Below are 16,074 nucleotides of genomic sequence, written 5' to 3'. Positions count from 1 at the left end.
TTAAGTTATCAAATTTTGAAATTTAAATTTCCAAACGGCCTTGCGTATCGACATAGTTCTTAATGTGATCTACTACTGGTTTGAGTCCTAAATATGTGATTCAAAATTCTCAAATTTTAAAATTTTCAAACAACCTTAAATGTTAACACAATTAATACTAAAGTTGTCGTGGTCTTCGCTTCCAGCAGTTAAGGTCACTCTTGGTTCAATTATGTGCATCGGCTTTCTATGTTGTTTCTCGTCTCTCGGGTGTGACTCCTCTCTGGTAAACCATGTGATTACCGCTAAGTCGCTTGTTGTAAACTTTTTCATCTTCTCTTAATAAAAAATGTGTCATCGTTAAAAAGGATAGTGCCAGACAAATAACCAGAAAAACTTAGTAATTATACCACACCACAGCCATAGAACATGCGTGCACGTGCTGGAGAAACATCCCAAGCTGATAGAGACTCACACTACTGTGTTGTACTGTATGAAAGAAACACTCTACTATCCATATGCAGACAGCGCCGGTCTTGAGATTTATGTGGCATGGACCGAAACTAAAATAGCGATCCTTAATATAAATATTAAGGTATCAAACAACATATATTATATAAAATTATTAGGTACATGAAAAATTATAAAAAATACAATGTGCAAAGCTGCAAAGCAAAAGTCAAATAAATAATATTACAAATTATTATTGCTGTAATAACTTATTTTCATAATCTGTTAATTAATAGCTAAGCCACACTAATGCCTTTCATCAAACTTTGAATTGTGTCTTATTTTGTACTCCCTCCATACCGGTAATTCAAGTCATTTTGGACAAGGTTTAGGTCAAACATTGGGAATATAAATGATGAGTAACTTTTAAGTTGTTGAGTTTGAAAATGTGAAAACCATATGAATAGATTTGTCTTGAAAAGTACTTTCATAAAAATATACATATATCACTTTTCAATAAATATTTTTATAAAAATAAGAAGTCAAAGTTATGCTTTTGAGTCGCTGTCCAAAATGACTTCAATTACCACTTTGGAGGGAGTATCCGTCATGTGTTTTCTTAAAAAGCTATATGTCGGGTTCATAAACCCGGGGTCCCTCGAGGACCGGCTTCCACGCCCGGGCTCGGCCCAGGAGAGCAACATATAATTCATGGGTCGGCCCAAAAATCTAAAACACAGCGAGCCGGAAGGGTAGTCCGGTCGCCGACCGGAGGGACTACCCTTAAGAAGCAAGTGTCCGTTCGTCAACTTCTTCGACCCACCTCTCCGACTGGAGCACTTGCTTCAGGCACCAGCCGTCTCAAGCAGTCTCTCCAATCAGAAGGCCTAGCCCAAAACGCTGCTTCCGACTCCGACCCCGCGACCGGGGCTCGTGGGAACCCTGCTCACCGCTCTTCTCCGACCGGCGCACTAAGAGACGACTAGGGCCATCCGACCGGGGACACCCCGCTCGGAAGGAACCAGAAGACGTGCGGAGAAAGGCAAGGCATGGCTCACAAGTCAAAACCACTGTACCAGGGACCATACCCTACACGAAACAGTGCTCTACAGCCACCCTAACACAAAGTATTGTAGGGGCCGCTAGAAACTCTCATACGGTAAGCCCCCCCCACGTGTCTCTAGACATCGATCGCGGTATGTGCTCCAGGATTTGCCATACCGGGTGAACATAGCGCGGCTCCTCACATGCCACTAGGCATCTAGAAGTATTTTGCAGGTACTGGCGTCATCCTTCCTGAAGAAGATAGCTCGACCTCCCGTGCACATCTGACATCCTACAGCGACATCGACAGTATTGGGGGGCTTCAACCATTATCCAGTTTTCATCACCGTAGGTAGCAAGGCTTAGAAATATCTGTACTCTCTCCCTCTCACCTGTAAGAGCCATCCCCTTCATCTATAAAAGGGAATGCGCTCCCTCCAATGAAAAGAGATCAACTTCTTCAAGCTCAGACTCACTAGATCGACATCAACACTCCCAACCGCAGGACCACCTAGTTCCAACCGCGACCCTTCCGGTCGGAGCCAACTGAACCTCTTGTATCCCCCCTTCTTCCTCCTTCTCGTTTGTACCCCCACTACAGACTTCGAGCGTCTGGGCTCAGGAATAAAGTCACCGACTGACCCCAACTGGACGTAGGGCACGTTGCCCAAACCAGTATAAATACTGTGTCATTGAGCGCTAGGCCACCTCCGATCACAACGTATAACAAAACTACAAATATTTACTAGTTGGTCACTTTCTGCACCGACAACTGGTGCCGTCCATGGGGAAGGCGCTTTACGTTCAACACTTTTTTGGTAATCGGATGGCCCATTTCTCCGCCACCCCCGCCGTGGCGGGCTCAGGCGATACGATTCATTTCGGCTCGCTGGAGTTCCCCGCACTCTCGCCCATAGGGATGCGGGTTCCACCCGTCTTCGAGCCAACCTAGGCCTTCCGCTTCGGGAGCCTAAACTTCTTGGCCGACCGGCTCGGCGTACTCCACCTACGCGAGGAGGCTCGTGACTCGGCACCTGCCGGAGGGACGTCCTCCATCGACTCCGGGACGCGCGACTTCAACGGCGCGGCATCTGCGCTTCTTCCGAGCAAACTCTCTGCTCAAACCCCGCTGTAAGTAATATGCGTACTACTCGCTCTTTATTTGCTAAATGTACCGCCCATGCCACAAATGCCATACGATCGGTTCCCCTACGACCTTGCATCCTCTGCGGACGCCTACGCTCGGGGGCTCTGAAGGATGCTGGCACCATCCCCCCTCACGTCTGAGTTCGTGGGAGTGGCGGGCTTCATTCCTGCCATTTCCCACAAACTCTTGTATGGTGATGGCGAGAGCGATGGTTCAAGCATCGGTGATGTGGCACCCCACCACTGTCTATCCTGGGAGTGCGCTATGGCGGACGCTCCGCGACAACCTTCAGTGGTTGCGGATTCTGTGCAAACTCACACCCCTCTAGACCCACGTGCGGGAGCCCTCGCGTCTACGTAGGCACACGCTAAGGAATTACAACAACGACGGCAGAATCAGCCGCCGCCTGCACCGGTGCCGTTGGTACAGCACGTTGCGCCCCACGCGCCTGGCCTGGCGGATGGCACCCGGGGTCACGCTCGTCAGGTTCAGCACGACATCATGAGCGAGGGGAACGATGTCCCATAATTTGCCTGGGCCAGCCAGAATATCGCTGCTGCAGCAATGCTTCTCTGCGGTGTTCCCAAGCCCGTCGACCCTCAGGAGCGGGCAGTCTACTGGAACCTCCGGGTTCTAGTAGAGGCCGCTGCCATCCAACAGGCGGAAAGCTCTACACCATGACTCCAACCCGCGCCCCTCTCCCCACCGGGGGGACAGGGATGCACCAGCTGGATCGATCCGTCCGCTCGCCGCCACAGCCGGCAGGCTTGGCTCGGGGAGCGGCAGCCGTGCCACGGTCCAACTAGGCGCCTGCTCCACACCAACCGCACCAGGATGCTCGTAGCGTCGCTAGCAACCGTTGTCGAGCCCGACACGACAACGACGTCCGCCATACGGCAGCAGGCGACATGGACCCTGGCCGAACCATCGAGGGAAGCCATGAAACACGCCCCAGGCATGATCGCTAACCGGATAACCGGAGCCCCAGCCCTGAGGGCCCGAGGCCACGGGCCTTCAGCCGGCGTATTCGGAGAGCACCATTTTCACACCGTTTTTGGCCTCCCACCAACATCACCAAATACACTGAGGAGACGAACCTAGGTATCTGGCTCGAAGACTTTTGGCTCGCCTATCGAGCCGGAGGGGTGGATGATGACTTTTTCATCATCCAATATCTTCCCATTTGCGTGGGGGAACATGTTCGGGCATGGCTCGAATTCCTTCCACACGACAGCATCCGCGACTGGGCAGACCTCAAGAGGGTTTTCGTCGGGAATTTCTAGGGGACGTATGTCCACCCGGGAAACTCCTAGGACCTCAAGAGCTGCCAGCAGGAGCCTAGCGAATCCCTGTGAGATTACATCCGTAGGTTTTCCCAACGTTGTAACTCCCTCCCTGATGTCGTCGACGCAGACGTCATCAGTGCTTTCCTCTCTGGGACAAACTGCAAGTCCCTGATCCACAAGCTTGGCTGCCTAAAACCCCGCACCACCCGTGATTTGCTCGACGTCGCCACCAACCATGCCTCTGGCGAGGAAGCGGTCAGAGTGGTCTTCAGCGGAGGCCAAGACAAAGGCAAGCCCAAGCGCGCGAATCTAGATGAAGGCCCCTCTACTCAGAGGGGCAAGAAGAACAAGAAGGATCGACACCGGTCAGACAACACCGCGTTGATCACCGCAGCTGAACGCACGCCCAGGCAGCCCCAATAGGGACTGCCTGACCATTTCAACAAACTCATGGATGGTCCATGCCCCAATCACGCCTATCCTATCAAACACCTCTACAAGGAGTGCGAGCTCCTCAAACGTTTCCTTCGATAGGGCGGCGCGCCAAAGGAGGGGGACGGCAAGGAGCCGGCAGTCAGGAGGGGTTGCACGACAGGCAAGGACGGGGACGGTTTCCCTGAACCTGAGGAGTGCATCATGATCTTTGGTGGGTCCGACACCATCTGGTCCAAACGCCAGCATAAGGTATGCTATAGGGAGGCATGCGCCACCGAAACGGTCGTCCCCTCCTTCCTCAGCTGGTCGGAATCTCCGATCACCTATGATCAGAGGGACCATCCCTCCCACATCGCAAGACCAGGATGCTATCCGCTCGTCATCGACCCCATTGTCCGCAAGAAGTGGCTTGCGAGAGTGCTGATGGACGGCGGCATCGGCCTTAACATCCTGTACATCGATACCCTCGATGCCATGCGCATCCCCCGATCGAACTCTGCCCGGTGGACTCCCCCTTCCACGAGGTAATCCCGAGAGCGCAGGCATACCCGCTCGGGCAGATCGATCTGCCCATCACGTTCGGCAGCCGAACTAACTTCCGCTCGGAGGTTCTCACCTTCGAGGTGGTGGACTTTCCTAGGTCCTACCATGCCATCTTGGGACGGCCATGCTATGCAAGATTCATGGCAATCCCCAACTACACCTACCTCAAGCTAAAGATGCCGAGACCAAACGGCGTCATCACTATGAGCAGCGCATTCTCGCACGCCTTCACGTGTGACCACGAACACTACGAGCTCACCACTACAGTCGTCAACTTTTCCGAACTCCCGCGGCTCGAGGAGTCATCGGTCCCGGCAGCCCCCGACTGTAACCAACCAACGTCCTCGTCGGCCTTCTACCCTCTCGAAGAAACCAAGGTGGTGGAAATCGATCCCATCAACCCAACCAAGATAGTTCGGGTCGGGACCCAGCTTCCGACCAAATAGGAATGCGAGCCCGTCGACTTCCTGCGTGACAACCGCGATGTCTTCGCATGGCAGCCATCTGACATGCCAGGGATACCCCGGGAGGTCGCCTAGCACGCACTATGCCTTACCCCGGGCTCTAAACTTGCCAAATAACGCCTGTGTCGCTTCGACGATGAAAGGCGTAGGGCCATAGGCGAGGAAATCGCCAACTCCTGGCAGCCGAGTTCATCAGGGAGGTCTTCCATTCCGACTAGCTTGCCAATCCCATCCTGGTCAGAAAAAAGACCGGGAAGTGGAGAATGTGCGTTGATTATACTAGACTTAACAAAGCGTGCCCAAAGGATCATTTCCTATTACCACGCCTAGACCAGATAATTGACTCCACCTCGGGTTGCGAAATCCTCTCCTTTCTGGATGCCTACTCAGGCTATCACCAGATCACGATGAAAGAGTCAGATCAGCTCACAACCTCGTTCATCACCCCGTATGGTTCATACTGCTACGAAACTATGCCTTTCGGCCTAAAGAACGCTGGTGCCACCTACCAAAGGTGCATGCAGCAATGCTTTGCCGACCAAATTGACCCGCTCGACCAGCTCGATCAGGCCGAGCGACCAAAACCAACGATCACCGTCTATGTTGTTAACATAGTGGTCAAAACGGCTCAAGCTTGCGACCTGATCGTAAACTTGGCCACGACGTTCGCAAACCTCCGAAGGTTCAACATCAAGCTGAATCCCAAAAGTGTGTTTTTGGGGTTCTAAAGGGGAAATTGCTTGGATACATTGTATCTAAGCGCGACATCGAAGCCAACCCCGAAAAGATCATGGCCATCTCCAACATGGACCCCATATGCAACGTCAAGGGCATTCATAGACTCACCGGTTGCTTGGCTGCCTTAAGCCGCTTCATCTCCCGACTCGGTGAACGGGGGATGCCGCTCTACAAGCTCCTCAAAAGGACAGACGCCTTCGTCTGGACTGAGGAAGCCTAGCAGGCTCTCGAAAGCCTCAAAACGTCCCTAACATCGGCCCCAATCCTCGTCGCTCCCAAGCGGGGAGAACCCCTCCTCCTCTACATCGCGGCAAGTAACCATGTGGTGAGCGCTGCCCTGGTCATAGAGAGGGAGGAACCGGGACACCAACTCAAAGTGCAGCGACCCATATACTTCGTTGGAGAAGTCCTTACCGACCCCAAGGTCCAGTACCCCTAGGTGCAGAAACTCCTATATGCCATACTAATGGCGACTAGGAAGCTCCTACACTACTTCACCAACCACGAAGTCACAGTCGTCACTTCATACCCACTCGGAGACATCATCTGCAACTGTGACACCACGAGACGAATCTCTAAGTGGGCCCTTGAACTCATGGGCCATGACATCAGGTATACCCCCCGCACCACAATTAAGTCTTAGGCTCTCACGGATTTTGTCACCGAATGGACGAAGGTCCAGCTACCGGCCCAGGATGTCTCCCACGAGTATTGGACAATGTACTTCGACGGATCCATAATGGCACCTGGCTCGAGGGCTAGAGTGGTTCTAATCTCCCCAGATAGGAGTAGGCTTCGCTATGCCATCCGCCTCCACTTTTCGGCTTCAAACAATGCCGCAGAATATGAGGCCCTTATCAACGGACTACGCATCGCCATCAAGCTCGGCGCTATGCGACTCTACGTCCGCGGTGACTCAGAACTAGTCGTTGATCAAGTCATGAAGGAGTCCTCCTGCAAAAGTCCCCTCATGACAGCATACTGCCAAGGGGTGCGCAAGCTCGAGGACAAATTCTAGGGAATCAAACTGCATCACGTCCCTCGAAGGGACAACGACACCGCCGATTTCCTCACAAAACTGGCTGCCAGGCGAGATCCGTCCCCGAGTGGAGTCTTCATCAATGATGTCCACGAGCCGTCCGCTCGCATTCTAGAAGATCCGACCGAGACACACCTCGATGACCAGCCAGCGCTTGGGGGTTCTGATCCTAGTACCCCTATAATGACGTCACCCGCGGACGCCACCGTATTGGTACTCGATCAAACCGATTAGCGAGTACCACTGCTCGCCTACCTCCTTGAGGAGGTTCTCCCACCTGAAAGAACTGAAGCTCGATGAATCGCTCGACGCGCCAAGACCTACATCATGCTCGGTAACAAACTCTACAAACGAAGTCCATCAGGAGTACTCATGAAGTGTGTTCCCGCCAGCCTAGGAAAATAGATCCTCCTTGAGGTCCATTCCAAGATCTGCGGGCATCATGCGGCCCCAAGGTCCCTGGTCGGAAAAACCTTTCGCCAAGGTTTTTACTGGCCCACCGCGCTATGAGATGCAAAGGAGGTCATCCGCAGGTGCGAAGGATGCCAGTTCTACGCTCGGCAAACCCATTTACCAGCGCAAGAGCTCCAAACCATCCCAATCACCTGGCCATTCATGGTCTGGGGCCTCAACATGGTGGGACCTCTCAAGAAAGGTCCAGGTGGGTTTACCCACCTACTCGTAGCAATCGACAAGTTTACCAAATGGATAGAGGCCAAGCCCATCACCAATCTCTGCTCGGAAGAGGCGGTCAAATTCTTCCTCGACATCATCTATCGATTCGGCGTTCCTAACTATATTATCACTGACCATGGGACTAACTTCACCGAGAAGAAGTTCTAAGACTTCAGCAATGGATACAGCATCAGAATCAATTAGGCTTCGGTCGGACATCCACGAACTAACGGTTAGGTCAAATGCGCCAATAGCATGGTCCTCCAAGGACTCAAGACGCGCATCTTTGACCGACTCAACAAACACGCCGGGCGGTGGGTTGCAGAGGTCCCAGCAATCCTCTGGAGCCTAAGAACGACCCCAAACTAATCCATGGGATTCACACCTTTCTTCCTAGCCTATGGAGCGGAAGCTGTGTTGCCCTCTGACCTCGACTACGACGCACCGAGAGTAAAAGCTTTCAACCGCAACCAAGCCACGGTGGCTCAACAAGACGCAATCGACCTGCTCAAAGAGGACCACGAGACAACCGTCGTCCGCTCCACCCGCTATCAACAAACCCTCCATAGGTACCATGAAAGGAAGATCAGAGGAAGGATTCTCGAAGTCGGTGATCTCGTGCTACGAAGGACCCAATCGACGAAGGAAAAACACAAGCTCTCTCCACCCTGGGAAGGATCCTATACGGTAACCGAGGTAATCTGACCGGGCACCTACCGACTGCAGGACAACAACGGCAATGTTCTCAACAACACTTGAAACATTGAACAGCTACATCATTTTTTCCCTTAGAATCGGTCTAAACACCTTCGATTAAAGCACATGCTCCTGTTAGAGCGCCCCCGCCCGAACTTTCAACCCGGGTCGCTCGGGGGCCCCATAAATATACAAATATTGAGTACCACCTCTTTGTTTTATTTACTGTTGTATGAAGAAATTCCTTCCTACCCTAACAAAGGGGTAGTTCATTCCTTTAAATTTACTTTATGTAGCTTTGCTTTAAAAATTCCGACTGATTGCGCCCCACCTTTTCCTACGGCTACAACTGGCCGAGCCTCACGGGCCACACCCTGGGCTCATGAAATTGCGACCTACAGAACAAATGGGCAGGTACGAGAAAGAAAGAAATTTAAAAACAAAATTATGCTAAGGAGAAACTAAGGAACGGAAGGGGACAAGCTTCCCCGAACGGAATAACTCCATCATAGAAAACAAAATACCATTATAGCTGTTAAGCACACGAACGTTTTATACGGGGGCTTCCCCCATAAATTTCAAACTACTATGGCCACTCGACAACTTTACTTGAATGCTAGAAGAGACAACTAGACCTCTCTGAGTCAATCGAGTCACCAGGATAGATCAACCGGCCTCCTGAGTCGATCGATTCACTCAGGATAAGTACCTAAGATACAGGTAGGAAGCGAAGGGGCGCCCCATGCGGGCCATGCCAACTCCATCTCGAATGACGAGCATGGGTCCCAGTCGGACATTTCCGACTGAAGCTCTCCGAACCCCATCTCTCAGGTCATCAAGGTAAGCATGTGTTCATTAAATACAAAATTATTCACACAAGGGCTAACCCACGATTGACGAGTGCAGGTCCCGAACGGACGTTCCCGACTAGAGCTCGACGAACCCTGTCTCTCCAGTCTTCAAGGTAAAACACTATCAAAGCCCCTCTCTTTCTTTATAATCATTTCATACATCCATACGCGCATTTCATACCATACGCCTGAACCCCCCGGACGGTTAGGGCTTGAACCGCCCGGGGGCTCGGGAACTAAGCATCACACGTGCAGCGAAATACACCAAAATGCTCTGTGTTGTGCCAAGAAGCGGCGGCTTGCCTCATTCGACATGAGCAACCAAACAGAGCCAGGGGAGAAAACCGTAGATGAGCACCGTGTGGCCTTCGCCCGGTCTGGCAAATCGGGCCATCTCAACCTTCTCGTTCGATCCCGAACCTCTCGCCAAGCCCATAGAATCTCCATCGAGGGGAGGCCATCAGGCCACCCGGGTTGGTCTATGGAATGGCCTAGGCATCTATCGGGCTGTAGGTAAAGGAGTGGTGGAATGCCACAAGAGGGCTATGCTGACCCCATCATGAACGATGGACCCGGATTCCACTCGATCACACCAGTTAGCGAGCTCACCGAGCTAGTCTTCAAGCCCGAGCGATCGGGACAGGCAACGAAACTTAGCCCCTCCGGTTGTGAGGAACCGGATGGGGTAGCGCAAAACAACTCACATCGGCCCCCACGAAGGCTCGACAAGGCTTGGGGGCTTAAATGCCATGGGACCGTGACTCTAAACTCGCGTCGACGGGATAGGCAACATCCGGCTACGGCTCTTGGGACCGTGACTCCTAAACTCGCGTTGATGGGATAGGCGACATCCGGCTACGGCTCTTGGGACCACAACTCCTAAACTCACGTCGATGGGATAGGCGACATCCGGCTATGGCTCTTGGGACCGCGACTCCTAAACTCGCGTCGATAGGATCGGTGACATCCGGCTACGGCTCCTAGGACCGCGACTCCTAAACTCGCGTAACGGCTTCCTGAATTAACTAAAACTAACTCTCTCAATCCACGGCGAGCACCGACGCCTAGGACTACTTGTGACTCCACCTTACCCGATCCCACGGCGCGCACCGATGCCAAAGATCGAACTCTGTTGCATCCAAAACTAAGCTATTTCCGTTCGCGGCACGCACCGACACCGGGGCTTGTTTCAAAACTAAAAACTTCCTCGCCTGATCCCCGGTGCGCACCGACATCGGGGATCAATAAGTTCTATCTCAATCCAATCCCCGCGCTTAAAAAAAATACCTCGGCTACACAACGACACCATGGTTAAACAAAATTACATCTTAAAACTCAAAAAACACGCGCACCCACAGACACCACACAAAGGAGAGCAACATATAATTCATGGGCCGGCCCAAAAATCTAAAACACAGCGGGCCAGAAGGGTAGTCCGGTCGCCGACCGGAGGGACTACCCTTAAGAAGCAAGTGTCCGTTCATCAACTTCTTCGACCCACCTCTCTGACCGGAGCACTTGCTTCAGGCACCAGCCGTCTCAAGTAGTCTCTCCAATTGGAAGGCCTGGCCCAAAACGCTGCTTCCGACTCCGACCCCGCGACTGAGGCTCGTGGGAACCCTGCTCACCGCTCTTCTCCGACCGGCGCACTGAGAGCCGACTGGGGCCATCCGACCGGGGACACCCCGCTCGGAAGGAACCAGAAGACGTGCGGAGAAAGGCAAGGCATGGCTCACAAGTCAAAACCACTGTACCAGGGACCATACCCTGCACGAAACAGTGCTCTGCAGCCACCTTGACATAAAGTATTGTAGGGGCCGCTAGAAACTCCCATATGGTAAGCCCCCCCCGCGTGTCTCTGGACATCGATCGCGGTATGGGCTCCAGGTTTTGCCATACCGGGTGAACATAGCGCGGCTCTTCACATGCCACTAGACATCCAGAAGTATTTTGCAGGTACCGGCGTCATCCTTCCTGAAGAAGATAGCTCGACCTCCCGTGCACATCTGACATCCTACAGCGACATCGATAGTATTAGGGGGCTTCAACCATTATCCAGTTTTCATCACCGTAGGCAGCAAGGCTTAGAAATATATGTACTCTCTCCCTCTCACCTGTAAGAGCCATCCCCTTCATCTATAAAAGGGGATGCACTCCCTCCAACAAAAAGAGATCGACTTCTTCAAGCTCAGACTCACTAGATCGACATCAACACTCCCAACCGCAGGACCACCCAGTTCCGATCGCGACCCTTCCGGTCGGAGCCAATCGAACTTCTTGTATCCCCCTTTCTTCCTCCTTCTCGTTTGTACCCTCACTACAGACTTCGAGCGTCTAGGCTCAGGAATAAAGTCACCGACCGACCCCAACTGGACGTAGGGCACGTTGCCCGAACCAGTATAAATCCTGTGTCATTGAGCGCTAGGCCACCTCCGATCACAACGTACAGCAAAACTACAAATATTTACTAGTTGGTCACTTTCTGCACCGACACTATAGTAATTAATGATGACGCTTTAAAAGAAGTAAAGACCATAAGTTGAGTCATGTTTTTAGTAAATGAGAGAATACATCAAACTACTATGTCCCATAAAAGAATCGCTATGAGACTCATGCTGGTCAAACTTTTTTAGATTTAACTAGGTTTATATAAAATATTAGCAACATTTATATCTCTAAATAAGTTTATTATGAAAATATATCCAACCATCTATTTAATAATACTAATTATGTATCATAAATGTTAATATTTTTAATATATATTTAATCAAAGTTAAAAATGTTTGACATCGTAGAAAGTGAGAGTAACACTTCTATGGGACCGAGGGAGTATATATTTGTGGATTGCAATAAAAACAAAAAAAAGATGAAAATTGGTGCCCCATATATATATATATATATATATATATATATATATATATATATATATATATATATATATATATATAGACACACACACACAATGGCATATTTGTTTGAAGGGAATTCTAGGGTTTCATTGCCATGCCAGTATGCCACCGCCCACCACTTCTTGTAGCCTATAAAATCAGTTCAACCCCGATTGTGTTCCCCATTTCCGATTAAACTCCAACCATTTTCTCCTTTACAACCAGATCATGCTCCAAGTGTGTTCATTTACAATGGAAGACCACCATGTATGCTTGCCAATCATCATAATGCCTCATTAATAAAATAATTCAAAAGCCACATCTTATTGGAATAGGACGTTAACTATTATAATCATAAACATGTGCGGCACACACGTACATAGCAACTAGTATATAGAAAAAAAAACCAGAACGATTTATAATTTCGCTCGGAGAAAGGATTAGAATGGGGAAGTTTTCGCGTAACAAAAGCTATCTATCTATTTAATAACCCCCGAACGATTTCCACCTTCGATCGGAGAAAGGATAATAGGAACTAGGCCTTCGTATATACTGTTTTAGAGCCTCGTAGGCGGCAGCGGCTATGGTAGAGTCGCGACGGCTCTTGTCCGGGTGGAGCTGGTCGCAGAGTTCCTTCCTGTCGGCTTCGGTGCGGATCCGATGGAACAGGCGGGTCTTCAGCCTGTTCGTTTGGCGTGGCTTGTCGTAAACGATCGTAAATTTCCAGTCGGAACAATATTTTTCTCTCACATAAACCAGCCAGCAATACTTCTTCACGAACCAGCAACGATACGAACCAGCCAACCAAACAGGCTGCTTGGTGCTGGTTCTGGCGAGGATGGTCTCTCCACGGTCAGCGGCGGTGGCGATCCAGTGCAGGATATAGGTGGCGGTTCTCGCGCGCTTGGTGGGATACGACTCGTCGACGATGTCGGCCAGTGACATAGCATCCATGAGGTCGCCATTAGCGAACTTCTCGTCGACCAACTCAAGCAGTCCCTCACATTGGGACGGCGTGCACTCGCCTTTCCCCGGCATGGATGACTGTTGTTCTCGTTTGTGTTCCTCTTCGCTGCACTCGCCTTTCCCCGGCATGATGATTGGTGTTCTTGTTTGTGTTACTACCCGACTGCCGGGTGCTGGCGCAAAGTCGCAAGCTACCCCGTACGATTCGAGGTCTCGGTTCGGTAGGTTTTCGGACGTTCGATTGGTTGCAAACTTGCAATTGCTCTCGGGCCGCCCGCCACCGTACAATTCTAAAGGAATCCTTACATGAGACTTGAGAAAAGATCTTATTGTAATCAATGCCTTCTCTTTGCGTAAAGCCTTTTGCCACAAGTCGCGCTTTATATCTCTCTATATTTCCTTGAGAGTCAAGTTTTGTTTTGTAGACCCATTTACAGCCTATTGTTTTGGCTCCTTTAGGAATTATTTCCAAGTCCCAAACTTTATTGGCATTCATGGATTTCATTTCATCTTCTATGGCCTCAAGCCACTTTGATGAATGATCACTTCTCATGGCTTCTTCAAATGAGGTGGGATCATCCTCCGTTTGAAATTTCTCAGTGTTGTATACTTCATAGTCAGTAGAAATAGCTGATTTTCTAACTCTTTGAGATCTTTTAGGGGCCTCAACATTTGGCATATCTTCTATTTAAGGCTGTTGTTGCTCCCCCTTATGTGTGGCAATAGGTTCTATAGGATCTTGAAGAATAGGTTCCTCATCGTCATTCATTGTTACCACAGGCGGAATAACAAACAGGTGCTGGCACCATAGTATCTTGCACTATCGATGCAGCGATAGTAGGTAGTGAGAAAAATGACTCATGAATCATCGGAGTGGGTGCATACACCTGCTTCTCTTCAAGGTCAATTTCTTGAGCTATCATACTCCTGCTCATCATTTCATCCTCTAGGAAGGCATCATGTCTTGTTTCCACAAACTTTGTATGTCTGTCTGGATAGTAGAAACAAAAACATTTTAACTTTTCTAGGTAGCCAATGAAATGACAGCTTACTATTATGGAATCTAGCTTCCTAATGTTTGGGTTAAATACTTTAGCGTCAGCAGGACTCCCCCATACATGTAAGTGGTTTAGTGAGGGTTCTCTTCCTATTCACAACTCATATAGTGTTTTGGGCACCGACTTACTTGGTACTGTATTGAGAATATGAATGGTGGTTTTTAAAACCTCCATCCACAGGCTCAACGGTAAGGTAGAGTAACTTATCATACTGCGCACCATATCCATCAGGGTACGATTGCGTCTTTCAGCTACTCCATTCTGCTGAGGTTCGCCCGGTGTAGAATACTGGGCTACTATGACATTCTCCTGTAAGAACCTTGCAAAAGGTCTAGGTACTTGGTCATATGGGGTATGCCTACCGTAGTACTCCCTCCCACGGTTGGACCTGACTATCTTAATCTTTAAATTGTGTTGGTTTTTAACTTCTGCCTTAAATATCTTAAATTTATTCAATGCTTCTGTTCTTTCTTTGATTGGATAAATATAGCCATAACAGGAGTAATCATATGTGAATATTATGAACGAATCATAACCATCCACACTCTTTACAGGAAACGGACCACAGATGTCTGTGTGAATAATCTATAAAATTCCTACGCTTCGTTTGGCATCTTTCTTAATTTTCTTTACATACTTTCCTTTTATGCATTCTCTGTATTGTTCTAAATATGAGAACTCTAATGCAGGAAGAATATCATTTTTAACTAGTCTTTCTATTCCCCCCTCGAAATATGGCCTAAACGACAGTGCCATAATTTCGACAACGCATCATGAGCTCTCTTTCGTTTTCTGTTTACATCCGCAGACGAGGATACATTCTCATTATCACACGCAATGTTCCCATCATCACATACAACATTCATATCATCACGTCGTGATAACAAATAAAGCTTATTTTATAAGATAGCAAGACCAACACATGCATTATTAAATGTTATCTTATATTTTTCATTTCTAAAATGGCAATCATATCCATCATTGTCCAAGCATAAAACACTAATCAAGTTTCTCTGTAAAGAGAGGACATAAAGTACATCTCTAAGTAAAAGTGTGAAGCCATCAACAAGCTCTAGAGAAAGATCGTCAACAGCTTCGACATCTGCTCGGACTCCATTTGCAACTTTAATGTGTCTTTCGCTTCTTTGTGTAGTCCTCGTCGAACGAAATCCCTGTAAAGAATTAGCAACATGAACAGTTGCACCTGAGTCAATCCACCAAGTAGATTTCAAATACTGTACATATAGGGATTCATTTATGAACGTAATAATATTCTCACCTTTCTTTCCATGATCATCTTTAAGTAATCGGGACAATCTTTTTTATAGTGTCTCGTTTTCTTGTAGTAGAGACACTGGTCTTTCTCTACTATGAACTTGTTCTATTGAGGCTGATGTAGCATGGGACTCTTTCCCTTTGGCTTTGAGGATGAGTTAGCATTATTATTCTTTTTCTTGTTGTCTTTCACATAATTGATAGTGGCACCATTGACAGCTTTCATTCTCTCTGCACACACATAGCCATGAGCCTCTTTAAGTCCCACTTCTCAGGCTATATGTTGTAGTTGACAACAAAAGTGTCAAATTTCTTAGGCAAGGAAGCAAAAATCAGATGAATGAGGAACTCTTCCTTGAAAGCCAGATCCATTAGTTTTAGCTTGGATGTCAAATTGCTCATCCTTAGTATGTGCTCTCTTATGCCACCATTTCTAGAGTACCCCTCTATCACCAGCTATTTTATTAGCTGGGTAGCATATGTCTTTGAAGAGCCAATGAACTGACTCTTTATTCTATCGAGGTACTCGATGATGGTGTC

Source organism: Miscanthus floridulus, chromosome 12 (assembly GCF_019320115.1).
Source record: "Miscanthus floridulus cultivar M001 chromosome 12, ASM1932011v1, whole genome shotgun sequence".
NCBI lineage: Eukaryota > Viridiplantae > Streptophyta > Magnoliopsida > Poales > Poaceae > Miscanthus > Miscanthus floridulus.
The sequence above is the reverse complement of the archived record's forward strand: the minus strand, read 5'-3'. Positions refer to the sequence as shown.